Raw genomic sequence first — 16,841 nt, forward strand, 5'->3', positions numbered from 1 at the left:
AAGTCTACAGAATCGTTTGCTGTAAACAACAATTCAATATCTTTTATAATAACATCACAATATTTGTTTAAAGTTGAAAAATATCTTTTTTTTTCAAAGCCATGATTTTCAAAAACTGGACGTATAGGAAAAAAATTAAAACCAGATTCGGAATCAGCGCAAAAAACTCTATAAGAAGGACCCAACAGTATATTAAAATCACAAAAAAAGTTGAAATTTGTTGGACAGTGTTACAGGAGTCGCGATCTCGTATTAGAGTAGTGAGTAGAGGACTGACATTGCAAGCCCAGTCGCGCTCGGAGCATGAAACATTTTTCAGAGACATTTTATGGATATCCAAATGTGTATATTATTTGGATATTACTTTAGATTTTTTGATACCGTACAAATGTGGAGCATACGCCCACCGGACCACTACGTAGAGTAGGGACCACTACGTAGAGTAGAAACGTATTGGTACCGTTCTGAGGCCAAGTTGCCGTAAGCAGTTAGCGCAAAATCACGGTGCACGTTGCCACGTTCAACTCCCCGCGGTGTGCCATAACACACGACTCGTTTGCCGTTCCAGCAATGGAACAAGTGTTTCCGCTGTCGTTCGACAAACCGTACGCAAAAAGAAGACGTATTAAGTTACGTCACCTGTGGCGGTATGCACGACAATGCCATGGTGAGCATCGTATTAGCATCTAATGCGGTGCAAGCCATGGTGTTGGGCGTGACTTACGATGACGGAAATCACTGTAGTTTACCTGAACGTAGCGACGTGTGCCTTTAGCCATTTGCCGGTGTGTGAGCGCTAAATGCAGGGAAAGTACCACTGCGTTTCACCAGCATGTTTATTTTTTGGACTAACCCCCCACAACGTAGTGGTTCGATCGCGTTAGTAGACATACACGATGTGTATGTAAAGCGTATCGAACGCCTCGTCGGCCCGCAAGGTAAAAGACGGGGTATCTTTACGTTTCGTGCAGTAGCTTTGTCGACGGAATTTAGTTTTCATCGCGCCCTGCAAAACTCGTTTCTGCAATGTCCGAATCTATTATAATACTCGAAGTCGCGAAGTATAGTCTCGCGTGTACGATCAGAGTTCACAGAACTGAATCGAATCGTTTATTGTGTGAAAGTTTTCTAATATGCAAATATGTACTAGAAAATCCCGCCTTTTAGAGTTGCGATAAATAAAATGCCACACTGCATCCTCATATGACTGTTTTAGATTACTCCCAGCCGGTGTGGCTGCCCCTACATACTCGTAGCCACTGCTTTTCCCTTAGATTTGCGTAGAAAGAAATTAAAGTGCACGGGAGATTTTTTATACCGAATTTAATAAAATAGTGTTGCGACAAATGATGCACTGTTCGCGTGTTCAATAAGATATTTATTTTTTATTATATGTAGATTAGCGTTGCGAAAGAATGATTCGGCTTGACTCCTCATAAATTTAAATGGCTACTCGCGTTTCCATTTAGGGTTGCGTAAAAAGAAACGAAAGTGCACGGGAGTTTTCCGTTTTTGATTAAATAAATTAGCGTCGCGATAGAGAATGCACTGCTCGCGTTGTTTTGAGATGTTCATTGCACACTTTGTAGAGTAGCGTTGCGGAGAAAAGGTCCACTCGCGCGTTGTTTGAAGTATATCGAGTGGACAACCATTTTGCATATTCATCTTTTTTTATATTTTTTTTATGCGTTAACCGTAAATTAAGTCTGTTTCAGATATTTCGTCCCTTCCCGGCGAACAAATAAGACGCTATTCGATTATAGAAATGGAGACGCAGCGTCGCGTCGTGGCGTGTATTCTTCAAACAGGAAAGGACGTGAGCGTGAGTACCAATTACCTTTCCAATTAATTTGTGTTAATGAATATCTTCTTTTCAAACTATTAATGAACATTATTAAATATTTAACTTGAATTATTTATCACCATAGTAAAAGGCTATAGTGAAATGTGTAATGGTACTCGTTCTGTTCGGTGTATGCATACCAGATTGATTTTTTATTGCATTTCGAAAGCGGAACCACCAATGCAGTTTCGCTATCCTTAGATATTGTCTAGTTTTAAATTATTTTTACCCCACCCCATATAAAATATTTTTTTTTATGTTCATTTGTTGTTTATCTCCCGAAATCTCTTAGGCATAAATAACATAGAGTTCTAACCTTTTGCTTGTTATAAACATAGTTCCAATAGTTTATTAGCAAGGCAAATATAAAAAAAAAATGTAAAAATGCGAATTTTGTTTAAAAAGATAGCTTCAAGAACAAATAAGACAGTTTAGAAGTAATAAGAGTAGATGGAATTTAACACAGTGAACAGATTAAATAGCTTTAACAGTTTGCATTATCTGAACGACCGGTTGCTTCGACTAATAAACTTTTTGCTTACCTTTATTTTCATTATTGTGTCTGCGAATCGCCGAATTAATCGCCGAATTAGGAACAACGTTGTTGCAGTATCTAGCTTTTTGCACGAGTTCACTTGATTTCTGTTGCACAATAAAACGCACATAACTAATAAATTTCAATAAATAATTCACTCAAACACAGAATTAATTTTAAAAATAATGAAAATAGAATAGAAAAGTAGAATAGAATAGAAGCAAGAAAACGGCACTCTCCACGTAACGGTCACTTTATTGCGTCTCGATAACAAATGACGCGGTTGACACGATCACTCGCGGAAATTCACTTGTGTACATTTTCACGATCATTATACTAATGACACCGCGGCCGAAACTTTGGGTCCGCGATGGTCGCGCTGATACGGCGCGGCGGTTGGGGTGGTTACCCTCGCGAATTGATCATTGGTGGAGAGGGGCGAGAGACCGAATAGAGTTTCCAACGATCGGCGATTGTCCCCGAATTGGGAAGGGAGGCGATTGGTCCATCGCCCCGTCGATTAAATATGACAGGGATCTTGGGCACGATCGAGACGCGGGTTTACACCTACTTGCACCATAAATACCCTTCAAAACAATTATAATACGTTCCGAGAATTGTCCCACTAATGTATCAAAGAACAAGGTGACTAGGTATGTTGGTGGGTCAATTCTCGGAATGTGACGTATTGTTTTGTATCGGAAGGAACCCGCGTTCTACGTTCCGCGACCCTCTCCACCCCACACCCCACACCCCGCCGCGCTGGCCCAATTCGGGAGCGATTTCCAAACATCTGGGACCCGCCCCCCTTCAACCTTCGCGATCCCGAGCATCTGACCACGGCTCATTATAAGCTCAACAGTCAAAGTTAACGGATGTGTGTTGCGTTATCTCCGAGCTTCCCTCTGACATTGTCAACCGCATCCCTTGTTGTGACAAGGACGTTTACGTGGTGCGTACGGTTTCTGTATTTCATCATTCGACAGAAGTAAAGATTATTTACTACAATTTTTATTTAAATTAATACTGTGTATTGATGCGAATTATTTATTTTTCATTGATTTTTTATTCGTGAATAGTATTGCCTTCTCGCGATATTTACTCTTGTGTCGTGACGAACAATCGTATTTAAATTCGTGTCGTCAAGTTTATTTAACTTTGGTTGAAATTAATTTTGGTTTAATATTTAATTTGAATTATTTATTTTCTGTTAATTTGGGTTTATTTTTTGACGATTGGTCGATTGATATTAATTGTATTTGTTCTTTCTGTTACAGAGCCTTTCCAGATCCAAAGAAGAGGACGTGAGCGTGAGTACTAATTATCTTCCCAATTATTCTGTGTTAATAAATATCTTCTTTTCAAACTATTAATGAAAAATTAATAAATATTGTATTTAATTTGAATTATTTATTTCTCATTAATTCGGATTTATTCTTCGACGCTCGATCGATTGGGATTAAATGAATTTGTTCTTTCTGTTATAGAACCCTAAGGGTACAGAAAACTTCCAAGCTGCCAACCTGGATGCCTGAGGCGACGAACCTTGATTATTACCAAAGACGACATCGATAGCTGAGATCGAGGGCAACGTGTCGTGCTTTCTTCAAGGGGGAGAGATGTAAGTATCGAGATATCTTAATAATTAATCTTTATTATTCAACATTTTCTTTTCAAAGCATTAATAACAAATTGTACCACCTACACTTTTTATTTCGAAAATCATTTAAATAGTATTTAAATTAAAATCTTTTCGTATCCCAATGGAATTTTACGAATCGATTTTAATATCTTTTGTTTTATTTTTTGATTTCAGGACTCTAACGCAGCTTCTCATACCTCCAACAAGTAGTGAGTCAATAAACAATAGTTTTTTTATTATTCTATTTTTCTTGCGTAGTATATTTTGACGAGTCAGTGACCGTGGAAAACGCCAGGCGTTTTCCACGGGTAGTACATGATCTGTTTCTTAGCTAGGTAGGGTCTTTTTGTACGTCGCGTTTTTTTTTTCCTATAAATATAAATAATTTCAATAATATATTGAATCTCCAATTTGCGGAAAGATAAAAATCTTCCGTAATTTGGAACACACTCACTAATCACTTTTAATCGTCAAGATAATTGTTTGTATTTTAAAATTACTTTAAATTGCTCGAAAACAGTTTATATCACGTACAAAAAGACGAATCGCGACGGATAGATTCTTTAGACGAAGCAAATTAACCTATACATATTACTTCCACTAGTACTTTACATTTAGTAAACTATTTTTTCCACTATTTCGAAATTTTGCTTCGTCTAAAGGGTCGTCCGAGGGTTTTTAAATATTTTTATAAAGATTAAAATTCATTAAACAATTTAAAGAGTTCATTTTACTAAAGAATTTAAAGAATTCATTTTATTAAAGAATTTAAAGAATTGAAAGAATTCATTCCATAATTAAATATGTGTTTTGTAACTTCATATTAAATGTTGAATTCAAAATAGAACTATTATACAAGAATACAAGAATATTAGCTCGTACAAAATCCAACGAATTCTTTTAGTTAGGATTTTCAGGATATTAAGATTCCCTGTTCGTTGCTCGAATCCTCTCGCGTGCCCAGGCGCTACTCGGGAGGGTGAGAGCAACGGGCACATGGAATATTGTTCTAATCACATGTGTGGCGACTGACAATGGTTAGTGTATCGTGCACGACGCATTTTCCACTTGTGTGTGTGTGTTGATAGGCAGTGGAATTGCGTCGCTTTTTTAAACTAGATTCAGTAGCACATATTCCTGTTGATCTGTGACATGCTACATGGATCTTCGTGGAATATATGTAGTAGTTTTCTCAATTCATTAAAAACAACGTGTAACATTCAAAATTACACGTAATTTAATTCTGTGTCAATTCAGTTGTTATTTTGATTTATTGATTTATTTCGCAATGACCACTGCCATTGTCAGTCGATTTCAGGAAAACTGGTACGTACATTAGAGTGTGCTTGTGATTCGAACGTTAGGGTGTCGGAGGCGTCCCGGGACGTTCTCTCTAGGTGTTAGGCTGTTGCACCCTGGCGTCTGTGTGGAGATCGTGTTGTGAATGTGTTGGGAAGCTTGTCTGTTTTGCCATTTTTTAAATATAGGGCTAGGTAGGGTAGGTAGCTTACCTTCTTGTTGTGACTGTTCGTTCTAAGTAGGTAGGGGCCGGGGCTGGCTACCGTTTTCTCTTTCGGGTAGGCCGCGATTCGCACGGTAGTCAGTCACCGGAAGAGCTGGAAGTTTCGTCTCGAAGCTAAATCGAACGAGGCATGACGTTCGAATTGATGCTTCGTGCTCGATTCTTCCTGCTCGTGTAGCTTTCGCGGACGCGGACGCGAACGCGCGCGGATTAGGGTCTCGAAACGTTGCGTACCTGCTCGATCGCACCAGCGGAACGATCGGCTTCTCTCGAAACTTGTGATCCGTTTCGGAAGTCGTCGATCGTTTCACTGCGAGCACGTTTAGGGTTTCAGTTGTTTGGCGGACCGCCGAAGAGAAAGAAGAGGCTATATGCCGAAGTGGCCCCGACAAACTGTCGCTCAAGAGGGCAACTACAATGGCCTCGCATCTTCGGATGCGAAGTCATTTCATTTATTCCTACCTTATCACTGTACTCGTCTGTAGAAGTAGTAGTAGTAGAAGTAGTTAGTTGTACACATGGGCAGGCCTCGCCGCCCCAACGATCAGCGGAGATGGGCACGTCCGCGATTGAAATAGCGTTGCGAAAAAAACTACGGGTATTACATTAGTCGATTGTGAACAGAGATCGAAGTTAGTGTCGCGGAAATATTCGCGATTTTCATACATTTTAATATAGATTGTTTAATTTTAGCGTTGCGAATGAAATAGACGCGATTCTAATTACATTTCACTTTTATTTTTGCTTGTAGAAATATTTAAGATATAATATAACAATTTTATAAAAGTTTAATTCTCTCTGTTCGTTGAATTAGCGTTGCGCAGCAAAAGGATCGCGTTTGTATTTGAGTCTTTCGACATTTCAGGCGCCCATGCTCCAGCTGCAACGGACCACTGAAGAAGTGGTCGCAGTCGAAACGGCTGCCGGGTGTGGTGTAGGCATCCGCGATTTCGATTAGAGTTGCGAGAGAATAATAACGGGATGAATTAGCGTAGTATTTGTGGAAATCGAAATTGAAGTAGAGAATGTCTGGGACGAGATTAGTGGAGGTCCGCACCTACTCTTCAAGTAGGGGTGACCTCGCAGCACATGACCGCGTGGCACCATCTCTGGCTAATAAAGTCAGCGTTACTAGACTTCGTCTATACTCAAAGCGGCCAGCTCGTGGAGTGTATACTCGCCAGTTGGAATAACGTTTTGAGCGTAGGGGCGCATCTGTCCTGGCGTTACGACGTCCAGGCAGGTGGATGGTGTCATTGCGTTTGGATCCGGGGTTGATCCTATGGACTTGGAAACCCAGTCGCTAGCTATCTTGCCTCGCCTCTACTTCATTTCGATTAGACTAGGATTTGCTTAATTACCGTTTTTGACAATGGCAAAGAGGAATAGTGGAGGAACCGGTCCTCTCTCCACTAGTAGACTTTGCCATTTATAATGCATGCCGCGAATGAATTAATAGGACGAATTAGCGAATTAGCGTTGCGAGAATTTGTTGTCGCGATTGCTTTAGTTTCGCGGAAAGTACCAACGCGTTGTTTTAAGGCGGGATTAAAGTAAACGCATATTGGAAAACGCATCTCTCTAGAAGATCAGATTTAATTACAAGAGTCGCGATCTCGTATTAGAGTAGTGAGTAGAGGACTGACATTGCAAGCCCAGTCGCGCTCGGAGCATGAAACATTTTTCAGAGACATTTTATGGATATCCAAATGTGTATATTATTTGGATATTACTTTAGATTTTTTGATACCGTACAAATGTGGAGCATACGCCCACCGGACCACTACGTAGAGTAGGGACCACTACGTAGAGTAGAAACGTATTGGTACCGTTCTGAGGCCAAGTTGCCGTAAGCAGTTAGCGCAAAATCACGGTGCACGTTGCCACGTTCAACTCCCCGCGGTGTGCCATAACACACGACTCGTTTGCCGTTCCAGCAATGGAACAAGTGTTTCCGCTGTCGTTCGACAATACCGTACGCAAAAAGAAGACGTATTAAGTTACGTCACCTGTGGCGGTATGCACGACAATGCCATGGTGAGCATCGTATTAGCATCTAATGCGGTGCAAGCCATGGTGTTGGGCGTGACTTACGATGACGGAAATCACTGTAGTTTACCTGAACGTAGCGACGTGTGCCTTTAGCCATTTGCCGGTGTGTGAGCGCTAAATGCAGGGAAAGTACCACTGCGTTTCACCAGCATGTTTATTTTTTGGACTAACCCCCCACAACGTAGTGGTTCGATCGCGTTAGTAGACATACACGATGTGTATGTAAAGCGTATCGAACGCCTCGTCGGCCCGCAAGGTAAAAGACGGGGTATCTTTACGTTTCGTGCAGTAGCTTTGTCGACGGAATTTAGTTTTCATCGCGCCCTGCAAAACTCGTTTCTGCAATGTCCGAATCTATTATAATACTCGAAGTCGCGAAGTATAGTCTCGCGTGTACGGTCAGAGTTCACAGAACTGAATCGAATCGTTTATTGTGTGAAAGTTTTCTAATATGCAAATACTAGAAAATCCCGCCATTTAGAGTTGCGATAAATAAAATGCCACACTGCACCCTCATATGACTGTTTCAGATTACTCCCAGCCGGTGTGGCTGCCCCTACATACTCGTAGCCACTCCTTTTCCCTTAGATTTGCGTAGAAAGTAATTAAAGTGCACGGGAGATTTTTTATACCGAATTTAATAAAATAGTGTTGCGACAAATGATGCACTGTTCGTGTTTGTAATAAGATATTTATTTTTTATTATATGTAGATTAGCGTTGCGAAAGAATGATTCGGTTTGACTCCCCCCTATAAATTTAAATGGCTACTCTCGCGTTTCCATTTAGGGTTGCGTAAAAAGAAACGAAAGTGCACGGGAGTTTTCCGTTTTTGATCAAATAAATTAGCGTCGCGGTAGAGAATGCACTGCTCGCGTTGTTTTGAGATGTTCATTGCACACTTTGTAGAGTAGCGTTGCGGAGAAAAGGTCCACTCGCGCGTTGTTTGAAGTATATCGAGTGGATAACCATTTTGCATATTTATCTTTTTTTTAATTTTTTTTATGCGTTAACCCAAGATTTGTTTCAGATACTTCCTTGAGGTAAGACAAATAAGATGACGGCCCATGAAGATTTCCTGTAGAGTTGCGTATGAAAATTAAAGTGCACGGGAATTTTTTATATTGTACATATCTATTAAATTAACATCACGAATATAATAATGCACTGGTCGCGTTTGATTTTTTTCGGGACGTCCAATACGTCCTTTGTAAATTAGCGTTGCGAGAAAATGGTCCACTCGCGGGTTTGTTTGAAGGATACATCGAGTGGACAATTGTGTGGCAAAGTTGTTATTCTTTTTTATTTTTTTTTGTGTGCTAATTCAAAATTAAGTTTGTTCTAGATCACTTATTTGCTACTAAAATAGCGAAGACGAAACACTGGAAACTTCAACGATGCAGACGTCTTTAACGTAATAGTTTGTGATTGTCGTACATGTTGTATTGTTTCTGTAGATTATTATCTGTGTATGGGTTGCATGTGGTTTCATTTGTCGTTTTTGTTGCATATTCCATTTAATCAACTGTTTTCATTTCAGCAAAATTGGGTTAGCTACCCTGTAGACACTTATACACACACACACATACATACACACAAAACATAAAATATTGTTGAGTTACAAAATACATGGGGATTTGATAAAAAATCACAAAGTGTAAGCCAAAATGAAAGTAAATATGAAAAACTTTGTGATTTTTTATGTAAAATTCCTATGCATTTTCTACTCAACAAAGGATTAAACAAAATTAACAATTTTTACGTATATAATAGTGAAAAAATGAATAAAAAATATGCAAAAAGGTTATAATAAGAAAATCAGAAAATAAATAAATGAAATGAAAGAAAGAAATAAAATAAATAAATAAAAAGAAAATAAATTCAAATAAAGACGATTTAGGGGGTCGGACGGGTAGGCTCGTAATTAGGCCCTTCTTGCTACATATTCGTTTGTACAGTGGTCAAAAATAGAACCCTGTCAAATGTGTATTAGGAAGGGTATATATCTATACACGAAAAGGGATTTTTTTTATATTTTGTAATTTTGGAAACTTTTAATTTTCCGTCGGGTGGGCCGATAAAGCTGCGCTCACAGTGGCTCCGATATCGGCCGATTTGGTAGACGTCCGACGCATCTGTCTCTTTTTTCGAGCGCGCGAAAAAGAGACACACGTCAGACGTCTGCCGAATCGTGCGACATCGGAGCTACTGTGAGCGCGGCCTAAAGAAATACTAACACTAAACCTACCATCACCGGTCGAAATGACCGGTTCCAGAATTGTTTATTTTATTTTTTATTTTACGACTATCTGAAATCTAAATAAATTTTAAGGCTTGGTAGGTTTAGTGTTAAGTGGGTGGGTGGGTCTCGCTCGCAGCAACCTCCACGTGGTGAGACCCGGGCAATCGGTGTTATTCTCGATTTTTAATATTTTTAATATTTTATTTCTTAGAAATAACACCAATTGTTCTATAAAATATTAAAAATCGACAATCACATCGAGCTAATGCTGCAAAAATAGAACAATTGTCGGCATTATGTCAAAGTTTTTCTTTTACACCTTATGGTTCTAGTTCGTAGTTAGGTATACCGAAATTTAGGTATACGATGGTGTAGGTTCTGTTCCATGCTGAAGATGATGTGGAGCTGTTCCAGGCTAAACATGATGTGGAGACACAAGTGGTACGGCCAAACCCCGGGCGTGAGCACTCCATGGATCTACATGGAGCACTCTCATTTCCTCTCTGTTAATAGTATCTGGTCAGTGGTATTTCGTCGGTGTAGCAATGCGTGTACCGACCGTTAGTATAATTTGGCTAACAGTTTGGGCATTCTGCCGTCGCAGGAATTGGCGCTATACGGAGGTTTAGGAAGAGAAAATAAATCGTGCCGGAATTCGTGCTGTTTCTTATGGCAAATGCGGCAAGAATCATTCACGTGAATATAGAGACATGAACAACGTTTCAGAATATCATCAATAACTAATTAATTAATGCAAATTCTGATCGAAAATTTTTTGGAGAGATGCATGAAGATTCGAGGATCATTATGAGCTAATGATTGTGAAGTTTGAATTTATTCCTGAAATGTAGGATCGTAGGATGTAAATTCAACAATCTCAAAGTGCTAGTTCGATCAAAATTGACTCGAACATTCGAGTCAATTTTAGAATATGTTCCAGTAGGAATTTTTTAATGTTCGAGGGCTTAAATTAAACCTGGATGATCGCATCGTAAAATAGGATCCGTTAGGTTCAAGAGAAAATGGGAAAACATTGAATTGGATAATTCACTATGCATCGTAGGTCGGAACAGTAGGGTCTCGACAGCACTGGCAGTTGCAGCGAGCTACCAACAGCCAGCTACATTCTGCAGCAATGTTACTGACAGTCGTCGTATTTACCAAGAATGTTACCAACAGCTGCATTCTACAGCAATGTTGCTAAGAACGCAACAATCCTACCGACAGTACAATAATCGAAAAGCGCGCCAATTGGCGATCATTTCTCTCCAACCACTCTAAAATATCCTCTCTGGTCAGTGTCGGGAAAATTTTATTTTGAATAATAAATAATTAAATAATAAATAAACGTGTGATTTTAATTGCAAATAAACTTTTTATTTAAATAAATTATTATTTCTTATTGGCAAATAAAAGATTATTTATTATTTGGATTGAGGTGTAAATCAAATCGTTTTTGGTCTTCTCTTATTTCTTGTATTTTTTTATACAATGAACACTTGCATTTGTCAATACAAATAATAATTGAAATTGTATTTGTAAATAACAATTAACTGTATTATTTTAGATAATTCATTTAGACTTGCTCAAATATATAATGAATAACTTGTTATTTAAATAATTATTTATTGCCCAACACTGTCTCTGGTAGTACAATTCTCATAAAAAATACTACAAGTTAATGGATGTCCATTAAAGGCAAATATTTTTCCAAATTAAACAATCTATTGAATATTGTTCCTTCAACAATCCCCTGTTGCATTCTCTCTGCTCTGAATTTTCTTAATTTTTGATTAAAATTAGTAGATCGAGCACAAAATGCGAAAACCGTTCAAATTCTTTACAGTTTCGCAATTAGTTCATGCAATTTTTGTTTTGCATGAAAAAGGAAGAAGCGACGTAAAACAAATCAAAACAAAAATAACAATCCACAGTCCGATTATAATTTCCGAGAATTCACTTTTGTAATCTGTGTATAATTTTTGGACCAAAACGAGCCGAAAGCAGTTGCAATTGTCCTTGACCGAGAACTAGAGGATTGATCCAATTCGATTGTCGAGCTGAATTATAATAAATTTTTCCGAATTTCCTGAACAGTTACCAAGGGGCCGAGTGTCCACGATCGTGTTATAATGGCGGCGTTGTAATTATTGGACGCCATGCTCGTTGTTTTGTCGTGTTCACGGATCGAGAGGTACGGCAATATGCTTTTCCGTCGCGATCGTCGTTCCGTCTCTTTTGGAACGGCGGCGGCGGTGTTCGTGGTTTTCAAGGTGACACGGACCTTGTATCGTAAAAGAGGCGAGGTGCGCGAAAGGTGATCAATAACCGTCAATATGCAGGACGACGTTTTAATAAGAGTGTAAGCTCCGAGATCCTGGGGCCCAGTTTATGACTTCGCGACACAGGACGTCACTTCGCCGCTCTTACTGCCTGCTCTTTATTACCAGTCGTCTTTGTCCCTCTGTCTCTCCTCTCCTCTCGTCTCTCCACACGTTCGGCTACCCGTTTCTTCTTCCTTCACCCTCATATCTTCTTGCTTCGCCTCTCTCTTTCCACAACCTCCCCCTTTCTCTCTGTCTTTCCGGCTGTTTTTACGCGAATTTATTATTTATAAAGCCGAAGGAGCTTGCGCGCTCCAACTTTCCCGTCTGGACTTTCAGCGTCGCGACACAGGCTCCCATGACTCGTTTCATAATCGCGATCGAAATTCTTCCTTGAACTTCTTCGAAATCCTCGGCAGTTCTCCGATTATTCGTTTCCATCCTCGCGGATGCGGGTACCAGTTGCATAAAACTCTGCGGCACGGTGATGACACGTTTTCTGGCGGCGCGTGAAGCGTGCAGGAATACACTTTGATCATTAGCGAACATTCTCTCATGTCTCTGTTAGCCGGGCGTCATTAGGGTCGCCAGTCGTCTAGGAATTTGTAACATCCTTCGGAATTAATTCTACCGCTTCGTCAATTTCTGTTGCGTCATTACATTATTAATACGTATTTATTCGCGTCTCGAAGCTGTGGCGGAGAAATCCATACATGCACTCGTGTCCATAAGTTATCGGACACTTTCGTTATTTATTAAAGGACGTATATTATGAATAGACTGCGGATCTTTATGCATTTATGGGTTATGAAAATTTTCAAAGAAGGCGCGAATATACGATTTGATAGAATTTTGTACAATTTTCGTTTGTTTTAGACCCACGAAGGCTGTTCCCATTAAAAATAGGATTTTACTTCATTCTACTTTCTTGAAATTTGCCCACAAAAATTTGGAACACGCATAAACATCCGCAGTCTAATTATGAAATAAAAATGGTACTTACTAATTTTTCCAACGTAGAGTTTTCTAAATTTTAATTATTATTTTCTTATATTTACTAATTTTTAAAATCTAAGTGGGGTAAATGTTTTCCAGTTTCGCTTCTAGAGCTGTCCATAATTATTCCACAATTTCTCAATCTCTTCTTTCCAACATTTATTCAAATAATATATGCATGTATTTAATTTTGCATTCCAATGTTATCGTATAATAGCTACATCTAATCAAAATAAAACGATAAAATCAAGCTGGAAGCTTAAATTCTTTAATTACCACTTTGTAGAAGATAAGTGTCCGGTGATTTGTGGACGGGAGTGTACACTTTTCTTGCACGCTTCTGTTTTACAATTTGACACGAATAACAGAATGTTTAGTCCAAAGCCACCCAATTCGTTCCCGATCGTCTTATCACCGACAGAGCATTTAAACCACCGAATCTATTGACCGTGCTAAATGTACGTCTCTTTCCTCGATCCAGATTAGATTGCCGGTAAAAGCATCGGATTATCTGGAGTGGTGACATATGTTCGACATTTCCGGAAGTCGAGTGGCACTCGCACGCGACGGATGTTCAATTTTTATCGAGGCATTCCGGCCCTATGACAGCACGAATCCCGAAACTTCTCGGGTACGTTGAAAGTTGAAGTACAACGTCGCTCGGTAGTATGTATATGTATGCGGAATACTAGAAAACCCCTGGATCAGTTAGAACGATTTCAGAGGAGCATACAGGGTGTCCCGAAAATATTGTACGTCCTTGAAATTCCTCAGATCATTTAAAATAACTTTTTCCTTTGCGAAAATGATCTCCGCGAATTCGTTAATAACTCCGTAAAGTTGCTTCAAATGTCTTCAAGATCACATGCTTTTCAAGGAAATACATTTTGGGGGTCAGACTAATTGAAGAAATTTTCTTCAGGAGTATCTTGAACGATTTGAGAAACGAAGGAGCTTGATTCCAAGTGGATATGAAGCATTTGTAATAAAAATGAGGTGCGATTCGAAACCATGGAAATATTGAAAGAATTATTATGCAGAAAATTTTAATTTTGCATGAAGATCCGTAGTTTACCAATGCACTATACCGTTGGATTTTCAGAACCCGTCGAAAGAAATCATCTAGACGATAATCGCGTCGAAACTTCTCGGCGGAAGTTGAAGAGTACAACGCTCGGTTGTAAACGCATGTATACGTACGGAAAACGGTCGCGTCGGGATGCTACTCTGCCGGAAGTAAAGCCGAACTCTCGGCTTTCTGTTCCCGGGTAAACAGCGTCTTAATCCTATCGAGATTGCTCGTTACAAGACATGCTAGCGCAAGTTGCACGCCAGCACCGTCGGGGGAGAACGTCGTCTACTTCGAACGTTCCCGAAGAACTTGCCATTCGACCTGCCGACAATCGAAGCCTTTTATCCCCCCGAAGTATCGCGTAAGAGAAACTTGGTCGTTCGGCGGAGAGACCAGATGTCGAGCGTGTCCCGTGTAACGAAAACCGAAACCCGTGTGTTGTTCACGTGAAAGAAAGATCCCAGAAGAATGAAGGAGAGGAACCGTTTGTCGTCGCGGGAAAAGCACAAGAGTGCTGCACGCGTTTAATCGATAATCACCGGCAAGTGGTTTCGCCCGAAAAAGGGGTGCGGAGGTTACATCTGCGAGGTATCATCAGCGCCGGCCACGGAACGGGCGATCCATCATCTCTCGGCAGTCCAAATCCGAAATTGCTCGGCCGTTTCCTCGGGCTACGCGTGCGGCCATAATAGGGATTACGGCCGGTGTAAATAAATTTCGAATCGCGAGTAAGCCTGTCTCTTTAAGCTTTACTGCAAGCTGCAAGGCGGATTCCGTACACCGGCGTCCGTGCGATGGTCGGCTTGTTCGGCCGATCAATCGGCAGCCCGGAATCCTCGTTGGGAACTCAAAAATTTCAGACTCGGATCATTTTTTATTGTCGATAAATCGGCAGAGGCGATGGCTGTAGATTCTATGCGTTAATCACGAAAAGTAGACTGAGGTTTTTTATGCACTCGTGAAGAAATAAGAATTTTTTATCTTTTACTATTTTATATTTCACCTGCGTTGTTATTTTCTTTCGATCAAAATTATTGACGAGATCAATTTTTAGTTAATTGAATATTAAATATGTCAAATGAAATTTGAATGAGAGCAGTATAATACCGACAAATCTCATATTTCTCTACCAATTCAAAATGTTCCTCCTCCAGAATGAACAATCTCTGAATGACGGTACCACATTTGCAACATTAACCGACTTGCCAGGAGAGCGTTTATATGAAACTTGAGTCCGCCATTTCCGCGCGGCAACGATCTTTTCAGGCAGGCCACCAGCGGAAGGAAAAATCGGAAATGGGTCATTTTGAGCCGTCCGGTAGTTGGTGCGTTAGGGTGCATAGCGTTGATAACGAGCAACGCGAAGTGACAAGCCTGGTGGTTCGTTTCTCCGGCACGGTAACGGAGCCGGCTCTCGGTTGTCTTCTTGCGCGCGGTTGCTGAAATAGTATTGTTACGCTGCTCATTGAGCACGAGGCACGTTGTCAGATTGTCAGCGGCGGGTACAGGGACAACCTTCGCTGGGTAATAATAGATATGGTGTCAGCAGGATGTTTCGACATTCGATCGCCGACTTTTCTTACCTGGGTTGCGTCGTGCTGATCGAAAAGAGGGCCCTGAAGAGGGCTTTACCGTACCGGGGAATTTCGAGCAATTTTCACTGCTGTGATCTCCGTCCATCTTGACATTAGGGGATGAAGTATAGTCTCTCAGTACAGGTCCCAAAATAGGCCCCAGAAGTATTAAAAAACCAACTGAGACAAACGAAAGAATGCAGGGAAAGAATGCACAAAAATTTTTTAAAATCCGCAATAATAATTACGGTGTCAGTAGGATTATTTTGGGGATGAAGTATATAGTGCCTCAGCAGGTCCTCGAGGTATTAGAAAATCAGCTGGAGTCAAAGAAGCAAAATTCACGGAGAAAGAATGCAAAAAACAAATTTTGTAATTGTTAAAAATACACAATAATTGCGGTGTCGGTAGGATTAATCGATACGCGATCAGGACCTTTCCTTAACTGGTCCCCAGTTGCTGGAAAGGGAGCCCCGAAGAGTCAGATTTTCGGGAGTGGAGAAGAGAAAGACGAAGAGAGAGAGAGGAGGTGGAGGGGGGCTGTCGGCGATGTGCGAAAGCCGGCAGAACAAAAAAAGGACGCGGAGGAAGATGGAAAGGATTACGGTGCGTCAGGACGCGATGACTGAACGGCCGGTAATCGCCGAGCCGCTCTAATATTTCGAATAGTTCGCATTTACAATGGGCTTTATTGGCGGGAAAACTGAGGGGGGTATTTTGAGCAGGCAGGACATCCATCACCGGGTGTCAACGTGATTGTCTTGCGTCGCAACACGCCGCGGAAAAGTATTGACGCGACGCGAGAACCGAACAGAGCCCGAAGCACGCTCGGATAAAACGACGTTTTCGTTCACCGTCTAACAAAACGCTCCGTGTAGTCGAGTACCGAGGACAATAAACCGACGCTATCTATCTGTCGGGCGACTGATAGGCTTTGCTGGGACATCTTGGTTGTAGACCGGTGTCCGAGGACAGCACTATTTCTGCCAGGCCGCGTGGCATCGCCATTGTATCTTATTCAAATGAGCTTTCTAATGCGT

At 40.6% G+C, this 16,841-nt stretch overlaps 1 long non-coding RNA gene across 1 annotated transcript; it reads left to right on the top strand.

Moving 5' to 3' along the window:
• The first annotated feature begins 155 nt into the window (after positions 1-155).
• On the top strand, positions 156-9,690 carry LOC143217088 (uncharacterized). Its single transcript, XR_013010730.1, has 4 exons — positions 156-1,822; positions 3,656-3,688; positions 3,866-3,999; positions 4,195-9,690. It is a non-coding gene; the product is annotated as an uncharacterized LOC143217088 (long non-coding RNA).
• The last annotated feature ends 7,151 nt before the right edge of the window (positions 9,691-16,841 follow it).

Source organism: Lasioglossum baleicum, chromosome 16 (assembly GCF_051020765.1).
Source record: "Lasioglossum baleicum chromosome 16, iyLasBale1, whole genome shotgun sequence".
Taxonomy (NCBI): domain Eukaryota; kingdom Metazoa; phylum Arthropoda; class Insecta; order Hymenoptera; family Halictidae; genus Lasioglossum; species Lasioglossum baleicum.